This window comes from Eleginops maclovinus, chromosome 2 (genome assembly GCF_036324505.1).
Source record: "Eleginops maclovinus isolate JMC-PN-2008 ecotype Puerto Natales chromosome 2, JC_Emac_rtc_rv5, whole genome shotgun sequence".
Taxonomy (NCBI): Eukaryota; Metazoa; Chordata; class Actinopteri; order Perciformes; family Eleginopidae; genus Eleginops; species Eleginops maclovinus.
Genome location: NC_086350.1, coordinates 22,269,695 through 22,283,383, shown reverse-complemented (window position 1 = coordinate 22,283,383; position 13,689 = coordinate 22,269,695). Strand labels below are relative to the sequence as shown.

At 39.1% G+C, this 13,689-nt stretch overlaps 1 protein-coding gene across 2 annotated transcripts in view; it reads left to right on the top strand.

The window, feature by feature from the left end:
- gnao1a (guanine nucleotide binding protein (G protein), alpha activating activity polypeptide O, a) overlaps positions 1-13,689 on the top strand; it is a 91,735-nt gene that overhangs the window by 52,705 nt on the left and 25,341 nt on the right. The window lies entirely within an intron of this gene.

Sequence of the window (13,689 nt, the reverse complement as noted above, 5' to 3'; positions counted from 1 at the left end):
AATGTGTTACTATTTTAAAAGAAATGAATGCTGCTCTCCACCACAGATGATCTTATGACTCCCTGCTCAGGACCTGCTGGTTCAACTGAGTGTCTGTATGAAAGGAAGTGAAGTCACTGCTCTAAATTGTGCATAACTTTTCTTTATACTCAAGACACCAACTAACTTCATTATTGAAATATCTGTCGGGTATTTCCATGTTTTTTTAAAAATATGTTCATGTCATGGCAACTTCGAAAGTCTGTTTGATCCTACCCTTACCTCACAACCCAACCATGTTCAGTTGAGTTCAGCTTTTTTTTTTTTCTCTCATGCAAGCTGTCAAAATCATTTGTTGATTATCATAAAAGTTGAGCCATGGAACGAGTCTTAACAAAACATTTTCTTTTGATGGTAAGTATTAATTTGTTGAACTCTTAATAAGATTAGAAATCTGCCAGCAGAAACACAGAATAATTGTATTGTATGATACATTGTATTGTTAAATAGGAAACATTAAGTTCATTTTCAGCTTTATATTTGTAATGTGTTCCTCTACTGTGACATGTTTACATGCTTTAATGTTCAAAAATAGAAGCACAAATGTAACATAGTGATGTCATCATGAAACAAAACAATGGAGTGCAATGGAGGCATTTCTGCCAGAGGGGGTAGTATGTGGGAGAGAAACTCCCTCTGGAGGGAACTTTGGGAGTTCAGCCTTTGCAGACCATTTGCATACATCAAAACCTATACAGCTCCGGAAAAAATCAAGAGACCACTCCACATTTTTCCTGAATCTCAATCTCTAAATGTATGGCAGCTATTCCAGAGTCTGTTGAATTCCAACACAGATACATGTTGTCAGTAGTTTATAGAATACAATAAAAAATGAAAAAAAATCATGTAAGTCAAAGACATACCTATAAATAGTAAAACCAGGGAAACTAATAATGCTGAATTGGTCTCTTAATTTATTTCCGGAGCTGCATATTGCACTATAGGACAGGGGGAACCCCCTAAAGCATACAACTACCTTTAACCTCGCCTATTCATACAAGTTTATATTTTTCTTAAAAGTAATACGACAGACCTTCCACATCAAACACAATTCTAGCAACAGTTAGAAATAAAACCACCATTCCAAACAATTATCAAAAACCTTCTTACTTTAACTATGCAAACATAGTTTTATCCCTTTTCAAGAGCTACAGTTAGAGTACAGGAACCAAGTGTCTTGCACCACACAGGTGATGAACAAATATTGTGATTAAACAATCCACATGACTGAAGGCTGGCGTGGAAGACAGCGGGGCAGGAATATACACACCCAGGCAGCAATGAACGCGCCTATAATGTGTATAATCAGCCTGCTAAACTGCCACAGAGCCAACACCCAGACATAGGAACTACTTGTTATCCATGTCCACTTGTTTATCTTTGCTTTATATAACAGCTATGAGAACATATTATATGGTATCTGAAATACAGAGGTGTGCTGGGTATGATTTGAACTCTACCACCTGCCAGTTTTCAAAAGATTCAAAGGAACTTTTATTTTAATGTTTCTTCAGGATTCATTTTTACTGTATGTTGATGAGTGTCACTGCTTCACCATTAGACTCAGAGAACAAGGAATGTTTGTAAAGTGCAGGGGGGACAGCTCACTGATGGAGCTAAGTATAGTAGAAGTGTGAGAACAAATAAGCAGTTAGTGACGGTGGGGGACTGATAAAGTGAGAGAAGAGAGAGCTTGGAGCACAGAGTGACAGCTACATAGAGGAAAGGGGGAGTTTGAAAAAAGATGAGAGAAGAGAAAATCTGAGGTAGAAACAGATATGGGGATGATTTCAAGATGTATTGCTGGTGAAATCAGATTGTAATAGCTAAACAGAATTACTGGGATATAAATAAAATAATATAAAACGATAAAGGAAGAAAAGTGTGGAGATTTCCGTACCCATTGTAATGCCCCAAAGTGCAACAGTGGATTACCTACTGTAAAAGTGTTGATTTACAATTCATCTATTCTCTGTGATTACTAAATCATAAAGACATTAAGAATACAACTAAACTTCCATCTAACCAAAGAATAGATACTGAGTAAACAAACAATTAATCGTACCAAGTGCGAAGCTGCCTCGCAACAAAACAAGTGATCACAGTCTTTTACCCCCACAAAGGAAAGTACTTCTGTTTTTAAATTATTTGCAACACTACAGAGGACAACACAACTGTGATTGCACACAATGCAAAACAGAGAAGACATAAAAGAGAGATGGCCAGCAAGCCAACAGATAGTCCACTTCAATTTTCTGGATCCAGAACAGACGGTGCTAGGAGAGAGAATTGGCTTTGTTTTTATTCTCTTTCTTTTTTTTCTTAAAGAATGGCAGTTGACAGAGACAGATGGAGGTCCTGATGTGTGTGTGTGTGTGTGTTGGGGGGGGGGGTTCAGGCAGTGTATTCATGCCATCTATTGGCCCCGTCTTAACATCCTTAGTGCACAAACTCACTCATTTCCCACTCTTGAGCCATTTCTCACTGTCATGCAGTAATTGCATTGGGTGTGGCAGGCTGCATGGTTTATGTCATAAGAATTGCTGGTAAAATGGTTCATTTAATGTTCTTAGTTAAAGTTAGATTGTGTGTGTCCGCAGAGCTGCCTCAGATGTGATAGATTGGTGTCTGGGGTGTGCCTTGTATAGTGTTGTTGGTGTAGTAAAAAAGGGCACACACACATTAAGGCTTGAATTAAATTAAGCATTGCACATCTTTTACAAAGCTACAGAACAGCTGAGAAGGAACACACACCTTTTAAAATTATGAACATACAGAGATGGTGTGTCTGAGTGCATATGTGCAAGTATGAAAAGAACAGAACATTATCTCTAGCAACATAACTTTTCACTTATGAATCATTTTTAAATAATATTTGTATCAGCAGGAATGAAATCATATTACTGCAATGACACTCCCGCAAATCTTAATCAGAAAGAAACTGATTGTATGAACATTTGTGGCAGAATATTATGCAGATAATACTGCATGGCTTTAAATGACCTGCTTATGGACATTGTGTACGGAAAGAGAGTGTATTTTTCAAATATTACAACACAGATACAAAAGACAACCTCATTCAACCTTATTTTTTTGTCGCCCTTAAGAAGCTTTTCATGACTAAAAAATCAATCAAAGTGAACATTTTTTGGGGGGAAATAGAAGGTATTGGTTTAGGTTTCAAAGCCTATTTTAACAGTAAAAACGGGTTAGGTAAAAAAACTTCAAAACATCATAGTGCTTTGATTATATTTGACTGTCACCATTATCAAACAACCCTGTTGCTGTCTTCAGATGCAAATGTTACCCTCCAGAATTTGTGGCACCCTTTTAGTAAAAAATAAGCAAAACAAGATGCAAAAACTGTCTTTATTGTTTTCCTCATAATATTTAATTCAAACATATTAACACAAATCTAACCTTTTCACTCAAGTAAAATTATTAAAATAAAATCTTGACTTTAAATAAATATTTCTCTCCAAAACATGTGTGCCACAATTATTGACACCCCTAGAAAATCATTTGATTAAGATCTAACTGAAGTATATTTCCAGTCATATCTTACATTTTTAGGTTCACCTGTTTGATTAGGAACTCTTAAGAGTTCAACCATGACTTCCTGTTTCACTGGGGTATAAATATGAGTTGACACAGGCCTAAATTCCCTTTGTCATTCATCACTTTGGGAAAGACCAGAGAACACAGTGATGATCTACGAAAAAAAGTTGTTGAGCTGCCCAAATTAGGAAATGGATATAAGAAAATCTCAAAACAGTGGAAAAAGCCCATTTCCACTATCAGGCAATAATTAAGAAGCATCAAGCAACAGGAGATGTTAAAAAATCAGCCTGGAAGAGGACGTGTGTGTACATTGACACCACACACCGTGAGGAGGATGGTTCGACTGGCAAAAGTATCTCCAAGGATCATAGCTGGAGATTGCAGAAGTCAGTTGTGTCTTGGGGTCAGAAAGTCTCCATAACGACCATCAGACACCACCTACTCCCCCTTTTTTTTCTAGGCTCTTATCTTTTTATGTTATATGTTATTGTTTATATTTGCACTGTGGGACTGCCAGAAACAGTATTTCAATGTTCTGGAGGGCACTGTGCATACATATTTGCCATGTTGAACTGTAGTTCAAATAATCATGTTAGCATTTTGATACAGCTTTGGCTATAGAAGCTGGATTATAGACCCTTAACTCATAGCTGGCCATACAATTGATGAAAATGTACAATTGAGTAATCTGATAGCTTAGACTCTCCGTGAAACAGCTTTGAGTAGTAAAAAACACACCCTGTCAAATTAAAGGTTTTTTGCTGCAATCTGGTCCTTTTTTTCTGAACCCTTTCCCTACATTACTGTTCTCCATACTAGGTGGAGACTTACACTAGTGTCATAATGTCGCTTCCCTGCAGAAGAGGTTTTTGCATACATAATGTTTTGTAACACGCTCCTGTCCATGCTTATGATTACATGCAAAGCCAAGCTTGCTGCTCCTCCCGCTCTCTCCATCTCTTTTCTCCGTCGCTCGGGGTTGAGGTGGGGACAGTAGAATTGATTTGTCTTTTCGCTGGCTGCTATACACTAAGTGTGTTTTAACGATCCACTCAAATAACAGCATATACTGTACCATGTCCCATATCCGCCACCTCCTTCCTCTGTACGCGACAGTGGTTGCAGGAAGGCATGAGCACACACAGACATATATATGAAGATATAAATCTGTGTGTGTCAGAGCTCTATTGGGTCGACAGGAGGGCAGAACAACAATTTAATATTTTATCACTTTCATTATTCAGCAACTGCTACAGAGATGGAGGGAGGGTAACGGAGACGGTGTGTACCTCCACGGCAGTACATCTATATCAATAACATGAGAAGATTGAATTCATTGGAATGGGGAAATGAAGCATCAAAAATGTTAATATTTTAATCTTTTTATGTATCAAGAACAAAACAGAAGAGGGATGAGAGGTAAAGTCTGGATAGGAAAAGCGATGTAGGGAAAGATGAAGGAAAGAAGGAGGATGGTGATGGAGGATGAGGGTGCAGCAGAATGGGCAGGAAAGGCAGGCAGGGAGAGAGAATCGGAGACAAGATTGCATTCCTGGGAAATGAGGATGGTCTCCATGGCAACTGCAGCTGAGAGTCACATGATGCAGAGGAGTGAGAGCAAAAAAAAAAAAGGAGAGAGCCTGAGTGAGAGGGTGGGGTCGTGCCGGCAGACGACAGAGGAGAGAAGAGAAAAGAGATTGTAATGAGGTGAAATAATAAAGCGGAGAAGAGACATAGAAATATATGTAAAGCAATACACAGTTTATTTAAATCACTTGTGAGTGTGTATTTCGGTCCTGGGTTAATGAGACATAAACTGTCACATCATGTTAGGGTTTTCCAGAAAAGAACAGATAAAGGTTAGACTATTCGAGACATAAGGGGGGAAAAAAGAAAAAAGAGAGAAGGTGTGATTGACAAGATACATGAAGAAATTGAACTGGAGTCCAAAAATAGCAGAGAGGAGGGGAGAGGTGGGAGAGATAGAGAAAGGCGAGTGAGAACAGATTGTTGATAGAGAATGCCAGCCATGTTTTTTCTTCAAGATATCTGATGGCTGTGACGTCAAACACACACCCACGCACGCACGCACACACACACACACACACACACACACACACACACACACACACACACACACACACACACACACACACACACACACACACACACACACACACACACACATTAACATTCTAATGTTAATTGTTCACAGTCGTTGTCTCCTTGTTTTTGTTGCCTCTCACATCTGCCAGGGCTGACTGGTAAAAAAAAAAGCTTTCTTTGGTAACTGCCCAGCTCAATGATATGAATCAATGGTTATGTATTATGAAACACTTACTCCTAGTGCTAGCCTTTGTTTAATCTGAATATAATTGCCTTTCACTTTTAGAAAATGTATCGATTTCACTTGCATGTGCACAATCTGAATTGATCCTACACTACTTACAATTACTTATAATTTGCTCACACCTTTTGCTCAGTCAAGGTATAGCTTTAGCCCTTGCTCTTCGCTAGCAATGAAAGTCTGCATACTTCAAACACATGTACTTCACAATGCCTACCAAATGAATGAGCTAGTAAGTGTAAGAAATGTTCGTTTATTTGAAGCCCAGGAGTCGGTTTAAACGAAAGAAAGCAAACCTCCCTTAAAAGTTATAAAAGGAGTGTTTAATAATAGGATGCAGTAGTAGGTTTTACAAAAGCTTCACAGCTGTGGCTCAATAGCCCGGGACACGCGTCCACAGGCCACTGACTGAGTGGAGCTCATCAGTAGTTACTGTCTGGCGGTCCGGAACAAAAGAGAGCCCGATTCTACGATACAAACATGTTTTATAGAACCACCCCTTTCCGACCATACAATAAACAACTTCAAAATAAGACGCTCTCCGCTCTCGTGCTCTCATTGGTTGGTAGCTGGGGGCTGGATCCTGTTGGCCGCTTGTCCCATGGGGTTCTCCGGACTCTTCTATAAGCTGACGTCGTCGGGGGCGGGTCCTCTTATGATGTCACCGTCGCCATTTTGTTAGCAAAGTCCTGAAGCTCTCAACTACAATATTCTATTATGCAATTCTTCTGAGGTTTATCAGTTATTAAACAGGCAATAGTATCATTGCAGCATCAATGAGTGAGATGTAGAGGCGGTGTGTTTAGTATGTAACTCCACTGGTCCTTCTCCCTCTACTCATATATACAATACAATATTAGCTTTATGCTATCTGAGGCTAAAAACAACATCCGGTAATACTACCGGAAGTGGACAAATATGATCCGTCCAGAAACAGTGAATTATCTTTTAAAGTTCCGCTCCAATATATTGATTATTTCTAACATAAGCCAATGCCAGCAGACTGTGTATCACATGACTATATCGATCCCTATGTCACTAGTCCTAGCTAGCTTTGTATTAAAATGTAACACGTAATACAAAAACACAACAAAGTATCAACATTCATTATTATCAGTGGATTAGTGGAGCTCCCCAGTTTTTCCTTTTGTATTAACTCTACTTTTATGTCATTTGTTTTATCTAACATTCATTTTTAACGCTAAGCCTCAGAGTCCGCACATATTAAAGAGATGCAATATTTGGATGGTTGAGTTCAACATGTGTTCTACTCAGACTTTCTTGCTAATCTTTTATACATCACTGGGCTTCTTGCACACAGAATGGTGGTAGAAAAAAACTGAAACTACTAATAGCATTGACTATGGATCCAAAATAAAAACATGTAGAACAGCTGACCAATGGACTGGCTGTAAAATTCCAAAACTAATTGAGCTTTGAGTATTACATGACAGTTTCTGACATACTGTTCATTTTCAATACACTTGCAGTGCATGCGCTCAGTAGTGGTGGAGAATTACTACAGTTGTTAGTGGTAGACAAATGTGTTTGCTGGCAAACTTCATGGAAATTATGCTTTTACATTTATCTGATTTTTACAGCAGACGTACAGTTTTCGGACTGAAATGATTCCCTCATTGTGCGCATTCTTGTAAATGATGGCAGTGATTGAAAAATGCAATTACAAAAAAAAAAGTGCAGACCTTGCAAGTGGTTGGCCTTGGATCCAGTAATGTTTTCCTAGATAAGAGTGGGTAATTTAATCAGGCAAAGGTTAAAAGATAATTACTTTGCCTGTTTCTTTGACAATCGTGACTGGGTATGTGTTTGTGTGCATGTGTGGAGGTTTGAGTAGAACTCAAAGATGGCTATATAGGCAAAAAGGAGGATTTCCATTGATCTGGAAGCACTACTGTCGCTCTGACACAAAAAAAAACACACACCTACACACACATTCTGACTCTGTCTCTTCCATATGTCTGTTTTTTGGCTTAGGGTGTGTGTTTTTAAATGTGTCAGTGGCCCTCTGCCCAGGACTTTAAACTGAAACACACCCTCTCAGGACACACAAACACACACACTTACACAGAAACAGAAAACCATCTCAATTTCTTCTTTCTCTGCCCCTCATTCATACCGACACCCAGATGTACACACACTCCCTTTCATTCCACATCAGGCATTGTGTGGCTGCTGATGGAGAGGACGGAGCATCAGTGGCAGAGGGGAAGCTGGAACATAGAGCTTTTACCCCGCGCTGTAACACATTTCCATTAAATAAACTCCCTTTTGAGTTGGCTTTGCGCCATGTAGAGGATGACAGATGGAGAGAGCTTCAGTATAATTTTTTTTGAAAGAGATACATGTTTGAGGTGTCTCAAGAGGCCAAACTGCAGACTAGGGACATGGGTTTAAATGTGGCTCAGGGTTATTGTCACTGCCAGAGCTCTTTTTTCAAAGACTGTACTGACAACAGTGTCAGAGAGCAAATGATTCACTTCGCCCCTTTCATGTTTATCTTACTCTACAGGGAGCGTCAAATAGTGCTTATATGAAAGACCAGGAAGTGTACTTGGCTATGAAATTGCCAAAAATGCACTTTGGTCTCTATTTTAAATGACCATGATCTCCATGAATTGCCTAATGGTTCAACAATAAAACATAACTGAGGCCATTTGCACAATTTCAGTCCGCATTCATCCAAGGGGGAAAAAAATTGAAAATTAGTCAGGCCTTTTGTCTTTGAAAAACACAAGTTCAGTAATCATTAAATTGTGGTGTCTCATCTAGATATTTAAACAGTTAATGAAGGTGTCTATACTGTTCCAGTTATTTATTATGTAGGATTTTGTGTGCACCAAGGAGTAGGTTCTTAGCAGATGGAAAATGAGTACGGTAAACAGAATCAAGTTGAGAACATTGAGGATGTTTTTTCTGCTGCCACGATTTGCACGTATCACTGCATTTTCATAAAATCATTCATTTATTATCGTTGTCTAGCCAGTACCTGCTCCCAGAGTTTTTCACGTCAATACCAAGACAATTATATTCATTTTTACTTGAAATTTTGACTCTTGCTTTTAGTAAAAATGTCCTGAAGACAGCCACAGCTAAAATCTTTCCAGTGGGATGTTATTTGGGGCGGCAGTGGCTCAGTCAGTAGGGACTTGGTCTTGGGACCGAAGGGTCGCCGGTTCACGTCCCGATCGAACCAAAAAAATATGGAGTGAGCTGGTAGCTGTAGAGGTGCCGGTTCTCCTCCTAGGCCACTGCCGAGGTGCCCTTGAGCAAGGCACCTACCTCTATCTGCTCCCTTGGCGCTGGGTACCTGGCTGCCTTTCTGCTCTGCCACCTCTCCTCTGCATGTGGTTGTGTGTGCATGTATTTCCTCTGTGTTTGTGCATGTATTTCCTCTGTGTTTGTGCATGTATATCCTCTGTGTGTTTAATGTGTATCAACACAACATAGTAGAGAAAGCAATTTCCCTGTAAGGGATTAATAAAAGTCTGTCTTCTTCTTATTATTATTCTTACTTTCGTTAGTTCCTGACCGCTCCTGTCAGTGTAGATGGGTTCACTTATAAATGTTGTCCTGCTGATTTTGCCATCCCTGTGTAAAATAACACAGTCCCACTCAAACAGACTGTAGGTGTATAACACACAAATCAATATAGCTGCTGTGTCATTCTATGGGGAACCCACTTATCGCACAACACGGCATTGAAGTCTTTATTGTTTAAGTTACATGACTATTTTGAAAAAAATAATTTAAAATTGTTGTATCTTATTTTTAAACTCTCAAATATTGGTATTAGCCTTAAACAAATCTCCTTTTTATACCAAAGATAACACATTTCTTTTAAGCTCCCTGCCACAAATATGAAATAAAAGGCATGTTTTAGTTTGTACTACAAATGAGTATAAATGAGATCAAGGTGTGTAATCCTTCCCTTAAAGTGGATTAAATTAAACTGGGGCTAAAATATATCTGCTTACAGAATTGGAGGACCTGTGACATATGTGAGGAGTGTATTAGATGGACCGGCACATACGTTTCAAATAAAAGCCTTTCTTTAATCAGTATGAATGTGTATACTGTACCTGTATGAGACATCTTAAAAGCAGTGGGCTGCTAATTTTTCAGAATATTAGTCAGGCTGTGAGTGGAGAAAAAGTGACCAGCTCTCAGTTAATGTTAAAGGTCAGAGAAGGTGATGTGTTTGAAGCAACTCTTGAAATATATGGTACAGGTTGTTCTCTGTAATTAAAGGTGTCATATTCTGCTCATTCAGCCCCCGCATTAGATGACACCTACACATGTATACATGGAGGGAAGGATGGATGAATGTGTGTTTGTTAAGTGTAGGTTTAGAACAGTTAAAGATAAATGTGTGGTGGGAGTACTGATATACTCTGCAGAGGGATGATTCGCTTTAGATTCAGGACAAGCACGTAGAAGTGCTCTGATTGTCTATTGAATGGAAAGACAGAGGTGAAGAAGGAGAAAAGGAGCAGATGCAGGGGATGGAGGGATGATGACACAGATGACTGCCCATTCACTGTCCAAGCAAGGATGTAGAGCAGGCTAATAGGAAATCAAAAGTACTCATAACTATCCTATACAAATGTCCCTCAGATTAGCACCACAGATACGTCATTTTTAGAAATATTTGCTGAGAATGTTTAAATGAGAACTCTCAAATTGGTGACATAATTATTATCACTCTGACTATGTAGGAGAGAAACTCCCTCTGGTGTTAACTTTGGGATTTTAGCCTTTGTGGACCATTTACATGCACACAAACCTGATTAACACACATAGGAAAGGGAAAACCCCAAATAGCGCATTAAGGCCTATTTAAGTATGTGCTAACTTGTGCTTTGATTTGCCCTCAGCTCAAGAAATAATGTAAATCTGCAAACGTGCATGTTGAGAAACTCATTGTAAATGCCGGGTCCCACTCAGATTGTAGGTGGAACTTTTCAGTCCCGAAAATAAATATGATTTGAATGTATAAAAAGACACTCCAATCAGTTCAAACATCTCAATAGGACAAATGTAGAAACACACACTTGTCACATGTTCTTCTACACACACACACACACACACACACACACACACACACACACACACACACACACACACACACACACACACACACACACACACACACACACACACACACACACACACACACACTCACACACCTTGGTGACAGAGTTAAAAATGGTTTAACAGAACACAGGTCAGTGAAGCTCCTGTCAGTGTCATGGAAGTGAGAAACGGGAGCAGCAGGCAAGGACAGAGAGTGGGAGAAAATGTGGAGTAATGAAAGGAAACTACATTACTCACTGAAAATCAGAAGAGATGAGAGAGGGGGGGATCAAACGGAAAGAGGTAGCATAGGAGTCTGACAAATACAGTGAGAGACGGAGGGTGATGTGATGGACATTAATACTCAAGGAAAGGAGAGAAAGAAGAAAACAGAAACATGATTCCAGGAGAGGGCAAATGGAGAAGAACAAAACAAACATGGCCATGGGCACAGATGGAAGGACAGCTGAAGGACAGATATTTAAAAAACTAGGATAAAAAACACTGTTGAGAGATGACTGTCAATAGAGGTCAGATGAAAAGAGACTATAGCAGAGATGATGATGGTAGAGGGACGACTCATAGGTGAGAGAAATACTGCGGGACTGGATGAGGTCAGGGTGGTTGATAGACAGGAAGTAGCACCCTCCCTATCATAAAATAAATGACAGGTCTGGTAAAAACAGTGACTCACGTTGTGACTATCTGCTGTTATGTACAGTGCACAGCGTACCCTGTACCCATACAACGCAAGAAGACAAATGTCACTTAATTTGGTCTCATGCCAGATCATGCAAATGGCATGGCTCTGTGTCTTCCAGAGTGAATGTGACATTGCCTAGATGGTGAATAGTGTTATGGCTCCCTGGTTTAATTCTAGTAGCACTATGACGTTGGCAAGAAAATAATATAACTTTCTCATTAATATTTACCAGCCAAATCTTCTGGAATATATGGCTTGTGTATTTACATTACTCACAAATTTGATTAATGACTAGTGGCCAAACATTTTCCAAGTTATTTTGAGTGACAGCAATTACATTGGCTATAGATTTTTCAAGAGAATTAATCTGACTGACTTTGTTGTCCCTCTGATTTCCTGCAGCTACTGCCAAGTCAAAGTTGTATTATCTTGTGAATTGTATCAACATCTACGTGGTGTATGCGTTATCTGTTGATTAGTCCTACTGACCTTGATGATACTTGACCTTTCAGATAGCGCCACCAAAAGCAAAATGAATGATTTTCTCTGTCAGGGAAGGATGGGAAACAGGGCAAATGTGAAAACAGATGGAGATGATTTTTGTACTCTTTGATGGGCATATCAACGCCTGTGACATTTTGACAAACAAATCAGTCCTTTTTAAAGCTTTGAGTTATGATGTCGTAACATCCTGTAACATAACATTCTTGTCATCATTGTGCAATCACTCTCTGTCTGTCTTTTTTGTTGTACAGCTTAGTGAACTTGTATAAGGGTTAGGATTAACACTTGGTAGAAATATACATACCAGTCCATTAAAACTAACCAAAAACCAAAATAGTGTGCATGCATGTATTTAGTGTCTGAAAACTATTGTGACATGTTCCTGTTGAATACAGTTTAAGCGTGTGGCTATAGCTGTATCAGCATATGAAGCCACCAAGCGTTGAGAATATGCGTACAAAGGTCAGGGCTCCACGCATATTACTGTGAGCACGAACCATTCTGTAGGAGGTAGGTGCTAGGGGGGAAGAACAAGATGAGAGCAATGGAGAAAAGGTTGCATGGATAAACTGCTGGATTTAGAAAGGAGTCTATTGAGATCTGGATTTAAGAATAGCTAATGCATTTAATTTCCACTGCACAGTATGGCACTAGTCCGCTTTCCATAAGCAGAAGTCATGGATAGTACCTTGTTGTGGTGAAGATAGAATGTCCCATACATATTTTATAAACTAAACTATATAATGTTTCAAAAAAGATCATTTCATATGCAATAATAAGATAGAATACTATAATTGTTTGGATTCAAAGCTACAATGTTACATTCCACCAAATATCATCCCCAAGGCAGGTTGGCAGGAGTTTTTTTAAGAATATTCTCAAAGGTTTTCCCACAATGCAATTTGATGACATTAAAAAGGTATAACTCAGGCTTGTCCATTAACTGCACAAGCTTTCTTTTGTGCATTTCTGCCTCAGAACTGACCAAGGGTTTGTAATTACATGGATTTTAAAGGATGCTTTTCTGAAGGCTTTTCACCGAACAATAATACAGCAGCGGGAGTTGGAAAGGCTCTTATTCATTTCTCTCTCCTCTTAATCTGATTCTCGTCTTTTCTTCTGTCATCTCCTGTAATCGCCTTCTGTAATTGTTGTTACCTCAAGCGTCCTCTATTTTTCCTTGCTCTTTTCATGGTAACCATCCCCCCTCGAGGTTATTGTTAGGCATGATAATACAGTACATATAGTATATTTATACATTAGATCACCCTCAAGTAACATAGGGTATTCATCATATTGTAATGCACTTCAAAATGTAGGTTCTATATTCTCAGTGGCACACTGTGTCAAATGCATTGAACAGACTCTCTTTGTTTACTGTGTTTACAGCAATTATACTAATGTCATTTTGAGTGGCGATGTGATTGCAGCACCTAGAGTT